This window comes from Carlito syrichta, unplaced genomic scaffold (assembly GCF_000164805.1).
Source record: "Carlito syrichta isolate Samal-C Ts95f unplaced genomic scaffold, Tarsius_syrichta-2.0.1 Scaffold315646, whole genome shotgun sequence".
Taxonomy (NCBI): domain Eukaryota; kingdom Metazoa; phylum Chordata; class Mammalia; order Primates; family Tarsiidae; genus Carlito; species Carlito syrichta.
The window spans coordinates 796147-802500 of record NW_007259742.1 but is presented as its reverse complement, the minus strand read 5'-3'; positions in this window follow the sequence as shown (position 1 = coordinate 802500).

The following is a 6354-nucleotide window of genomic DNA, read 5'->3' as shown; positions in this document are numbered from 1 at the left end:
TTTTTTTTTTGAGTTGGAGTCTCAGGCAATCCCACGGGCTCAGGCAATCCACTCACCTCAGCCTCCCAAAGTGCTGGGATTACAGCCTGAGCCACCAAACCCGGCCAAAAAAAAATGTTTTTTAAGTGAGGTTGTTTGAGTTCAAGCGTAGGAATCAGATACCTTGACTTGCCATGGGAACAAATCTGAACTTAGTCTGTTAGAGAAACCACATGAAGTACAGTCAAGGTCCTTTGCTAACAGCCACCAGCTGCCAGACATGTGAGTGACACCATCTTAGTCTATTCAGCCCAACAACCCAACAGCTAACTATATCTACATAAGTGAATTCAGGCAAGACTGATATAACCACCGTGCTGAGACCAGCCCAAATATGCCAACACATAAAATCATGAACTAATACATGATTTTTGTGTGAAGGCACTGCATTCTGTTATAATTTGTTTTACAGTAAAAAAAAAAAAAAAAAGCTAACTGATACAATCATAGATCCAAAAAAAGAAGAAGAACTCAAATATTCATCCCCTTCTTCTTCTTTCTTTTCCCTCTAATTCTTTCCCAAAATACTGAAATTTTGAGTATGTATATTTATTCTTGAGAAGGGGCTTCAGCTATTCTGTCCATGACTCTTTTCAGTGCCTTCCCCTAGTTCAGATTTTAGGCCATTTCTCCTCCCCATCCCATTTCAACTCTCAAAGATCTATCTTCATTCCCTACCAGTTATTTACTTAGCATCAGGCATTGAGCTAGGGACTTTCACATAATTACTTCTTAATTCTCACAGCCCATGGAATTTTTTGTTATTAAACCCACCTTGCAAATAAGGAAACAGTTCAGGAGATATAACCTGATTTTTCTCCATTGGGAAGTCACAGTGCTCTCTGACCCTATGAGGTTTTTACTCTAATGTAGTTGTGTGTCCCCACCTACATTAGAATTAAATGATTTAATTATGTGACTTAAAAAGCAATTGGCACCAAGGCTCATGCCCATAATCCCAGCATTTTGGGAGGCTGAGGTGAGAGAATTGCCTGAGCCCACAGGTTTGAGAACAGCCTGAGCAACTTAGTGAGATTTCATCTCTACAATAAATAAAGAAATTAGCCTGATGTGGTGGCACATACCTGTAGTTCCAGCTACTTGGAAAGCTGAGGCTGAAGAGTCACCTGAGCCCAGCAGGTCAAGGCTGTGGTGGCCATAAGCATGCCACTGCACTCCAGCCTGGGCGACAGAGTGAGACTCCAATTTAAAAAAAAAAAAAAAAAAAGCAAATTGGAACAATACAGTTGGCTCAAATATTGAGAGTTCAATAGTGGTGAGAGTTGGAATGTTACATAGAGTGTATTGTAGGTTATTGCAAAATAGTAGTTCCACAAGATATTAAGTATTTTATTTTAAAAAAAGATTCAGCCGGGCTCGGTGGCTCAGCCTGTAATCCCATGCTTTGGGAGACTGAGGTGAGTGGATTGCCTGAACCCACGGGTTCGAGACCCGCCTGGGCAACTTGACAAAACCTCATCTCTACAATAAATCAAAAAGTCAGCCGGGCATAGTAGCACGCGCCTGTAATTCCAGCTACTCGGAAGGCTAAGGCGGAAGGATCCCTGGAGCCCAGTGGGTCGAGGCTGCAGTGGCCGGGAGCAGCCACTGCACTCCAGTCTGGGCGACAGAGTGAGACTCCAACTCAAAAAATAAATAAATAAATAAATAAAATAAAAGTTTTAAAAGATTCATTAAATAAGTCTCAGAAATGCTGCAGGACTTCTTCATAACCTTTAATGAGAACAGATAATATTCAGGCTTTCTCAACTATATTTGAGGACACAACCCTATTTTCCTCAGAGACCAGCCAATAACATCCTAAGGAACTAGCATACCTTAGAATGTACTTTGGAAAATGCTGATCCATGGCACTGGTTCCTAATTCTTTTTGGAGTTGAAAGTGATCTCCTCAAAGCTTTATGCTCTATACTTAAGAAGTAATTTTTTTTTTTGAGTTGGAATCTCACTCTGTTGCCCAGACTGGAGTGCAGTGGCGACTCCCGGCCACCACAGCCTCGACCTGCTGGGCTCCGGTGATCCTTCCGCCTCAGCCTTCCAAGCAGCTGGAATGACAGGCGCATGCTACCACACCCTGCTAATTTTTTATTTATTGTAGAGATGAGGTCTCACCAAGTTGTCCAGGCGGGTCTCGAACGCGCGGGCTCAGGCAATCCATTCACCTCAGCCTCCCAAAGGCACAGAATTACAGGCGAGCCACCGAGCCCGGCTAGGAAGTAAATTAAAGACAACAGTGATTATTTATATTTTGTGCTTGACTTTACAAAATCACACAGCTTCCTCTGCTATGATTGTTAAATAACCAAACTGGTCTGTGATCACACCTCTTAGGGCTCTGCATGGAGTGATGGGCACACACTGGTGACTCTGGGGCCCCGGGGGATTTGGAACAAGAGCCTTCAAGGAAGTGCAAAATGTTCATTGCTCAGAGGGGCCTAGGTCACTCCAGTGATTTCCCATTTTGGAAAACCCCTGAAGAGCTGCCTCTAAAAGCCTTGCTCCTTCCAACTTCCTCTCTCCAGTCCCCACCACTGCCCCCACAGAAGGCTGACTGCCCAAGACCCTTCTCCATGCATTCCAGGGCCTTCTTCCTACTTCCTTGGCTACTGAACAACTCTCCTTGCAGTCCCCACTCTAGGGCTGTTTCTAGGCCTTCAAAGTCCTTCAAATTTCCTGTCCTAGGGGCCTACTTGAGTCCTAGAGGCCCACCCCACCACCTCCTTCTTGAGACATGATCCTGGACCAGTTGCACAAATGCTTTCCTTGCATAGAGGTCAGGCCAGGCCCTCCTTCCTCCTGTCCACTGCTGTCCTGCTGCAAGGTTTCTCCTGACTATACAGGAAGCAGCTATGGGTGTACAGGGAGAATGGGGAGAAGCCTAAGTGACCAAAAGGGGGAATATTACTGAAGGATGGCAAAGCCATGACCTGGGGCCCTGTGCAGCCACTGAAAATAGTAGAACAGTATGAGAGTGGTGGGAACTACCCTCCATACACTCAGGCTGTCCATGTGTTTAGGGGTGGAAGAGAGACAAAGGCCAGGGTCTTCTAGTTCTGAAACTTCAGAAAGACTTTCTGGGCCTCCATGCCCAGTGACAGGTTAGGGGAGCAGAGAGGTGGTGCCAGCAGGTGGGTGGAGCCTATGGAGGAACAATTGTCAGTCTTCAATGGGGACATCTGGGGAGTCCTGGAGAGAGTGGTCCAGGCCAGACCAGAGAACCAAACCAGGGGGTCTCAAATCTGGCAAGTGAGTGGAGTCTACAGGAGATGGTCACTTGAGGCCATTGTCCAAGGGCTAAGAATGGGGTCAGGAGCTGGCAGAGCCTACTAGGGCTCTATCTACTGTGCCCATGAGTCTTTTGGGAAAGGGACAGGCTCTGAATGCACACTGTCCTTTGGTAATGGCTGGGTGTGTGAGTTGAGGGCAGCCTAGGGGGCTCCCTCAGTTTTAGGGTACTGGGCCATTTCATAATACGGTACTCATTCCAAGGGATCCCCTGGGATGGGAGTAAAACTGATTGGACTGGTGTAGGGAGAGCTGAGCTCTCTGAAGCAGCACAGGGCAGTGACACTTGATTCAGAGTGGGAAGGTAGATCAGGATATCCAACAGTAAGTTCAGTATGATATAGCTTTCTCCCAAAGCATACTGCCCCTCCATGTATGGGGTATGAACTCACACCTCTATGAAAGGGGGGCTGTTCTGAGAAGAAAGTGGGAAGGGATTCCCCTCAAATGGAAAACCAGCAGATATCCAATCCGTTCTCATGTGACTCAGTTTCCCACTCTGGGTCCCAAGTGTGTCTTCACCTCCTTTGGGACTTGTTTATTCCTCAGCAAGTCTTTTTCAGTCAAGTGACAGGCTCCTCAGGCTACATATTCCTAAAGATGGTGTGAGGCTTTGCCTGTTCAGCCACATCCCCTGCAGCTCTCCCAAACGCACGGACTGACCTGAATGTGAGTCTTGGTTCCAAACACATGGACGCCGGCCAGACACTCACCTCATGCTTGGCACCCAGAGCAAGAATCCTCACCATGATCCTCCAGGTCACCGATGGTACAGGACTCTCTTCTTCCCTGACCTCTCACCTTCTTTCCCCTCAGGGGAAAACTGAATGTCCAGCAAAATTTGCTTCCTTTTTTTTTGACCCCTGTTTCTAAGATGATCACCATCCTAGTTTGCCCAGCATCGAGAGTGGTTCTAGGGGATGGACATTCCATTTCAAAAGGGGGACAGTCACTAGCAAACCATAACAGTTTTCCTAGGACTGCTTGGGTTTCTTGGGATCCAGGACTTGGGTACTAAAACCAGAAAAGTCGTGGGCAATACCAGGACAAGCTGATCATCTACTTCTTTTCTACCTTCCACCATCTCACAGATTCTCAGAGGTGAGGAGCCATTCAGTGGTGAGGGGGCTTCAAACCTGTGGCCTCTGAGAAAAAATCAGAGAAATGGGAAGGGAAGACTCAGGATAGGACCAGAGTCTTCAGTTATCTGAAGGCTTTCAGGCGAGAAGGGGCGAGACTCATTCCAAGGGATCCCCTGGGATGGGAGTAAAACTGATTGGACTGGTGTAGGGAGAGCTGAGCTCTCTGAAGCAGCACAGGGCAGTGACACTTGATTCAGAGTGAGAATGTGGGGGTTCACATGATAGCTTTACCACATACAGGCTGACTTTTTATGAGGACCCTGGAAACGTCAGTTACCCTCTTTGGACACCAACATCTATCATCTGAAAAGGGGATACTTCAAGGACTAAGTGAGACCCTTCAAGGTAACCAAATGAAATTACCAAGCGTTGTCCCTGGAACAAAACAGGTACTGAATAACAGTAAGCCAAGTCTGCCCACAGCTGACCCTCCTCTGTTCAGTCTCTGACTGTGCCAAAAACCACTGGACCTGAAGTGGGGTGAGGAAGTTCAGGAACTGCCGCCACAAAATGTGGCACTTTTGTAGGTTGATTCTTTTGAGTTGAGGGCACTTAAGGAAGAGTGGATACAAGCAGTGGCTTTTCCTGAGCCCCCCTATCTGCTTATAAAGGGGTCTTCCAAAAGGAACTCACTGTCATCAGTCTGCCCGTCCCCCAGGGAATCCCATGATCTGGGAAGAGTAACAGTGTCACAGGGGAGGAGACTGGAGGTGACACCATTGCCAGATAGCCTGTCACGGATTATTCTTCTGGGAGCCCACTCATCTTTCCAAAATTATTTACTATCCCTTAAATTGCTTGCACGCCTCCTTCCCTCTCCCCTATGAAGAGGGTACCTAAGCTTCTGGATCTTACAGGGTTTGGGGGTATGCACTCTTCTTTCAATAAATTTGTATATCTTACAATAAATTTGTATATCTTTTGTATATTTCTAAATTTGTATATCTTTTCTCCTGCTCATTGCCTGCTGTGAGTTCATCTCATAGACTCAGTTATCAAACCCTCAAAGTGTAGAGGGAAATTCTTTTCTCCCCTTCAGGGATAAGACCTGGGAGACCACCACCATCCCCACTCCCACCCCAAAGCTGCTTCTCTTTCTCGTGGCCCAGAGCGGGCCTTGTGCTTGGCACCATCCTCCTATGGCATCTGTCCTCTAGCTGGCTTTCTCCTTCAAAGTTTTTTGGAGCCACTGAGATACGTGCTGTGAGGCAGGGTGGGTAGGTGTCTGTATGCCCAGTTACAGGTGAAAACAGGTTAAACTGTTTCTTCAGATCACCAAGGAAATTAGCAGTAAACCAAGAGTGACAGTAGTGGTAATTAAGGACTCCCAGAGCCAGGAGGATCTTTAGATGTCATTGTGTCCAACACCCGCATGAATGAACAGAGAAAGCCAAGCATAAAGAGGGTGGCATCTTGCTCACAGTTGTATATGTTTATGTTTGTATATTTTCCTGTTTTTTTGTTTTTGTTTTTTTTTTTTTGAGTTGGAGTCTCACTCTGCCGCCTAGGCTGGACTACAGTGACACGCTCATGGCCACCGCAGCCTCAACCTGCCGGGCTTAGGCAGTCCTTCCACCTCAGCCTTCCAAGTAGCTGGAACTGCAGGCTTGCACCACCATATCTGGCTAATTTTTCGATTTATTGTAGAGACAAGGTCTCGTCAAGTGGCCCAGGCTGGTCTTGAGGCCCTAGACTCAGGCAATCCTCTCGCTGCCACCTTCCAAAATGCTGGGGTTAAAGGTGTGAGCCACCACTCCTGGCATTTGTATCCTTTTCTACATGTGTGTTATGTTGCATAAAACATTTTTAAAAAATAAAAATAAGCCGGGCTCAGTGGCTCAGCCTGTAATCCCGCGCCTTTGGGAGG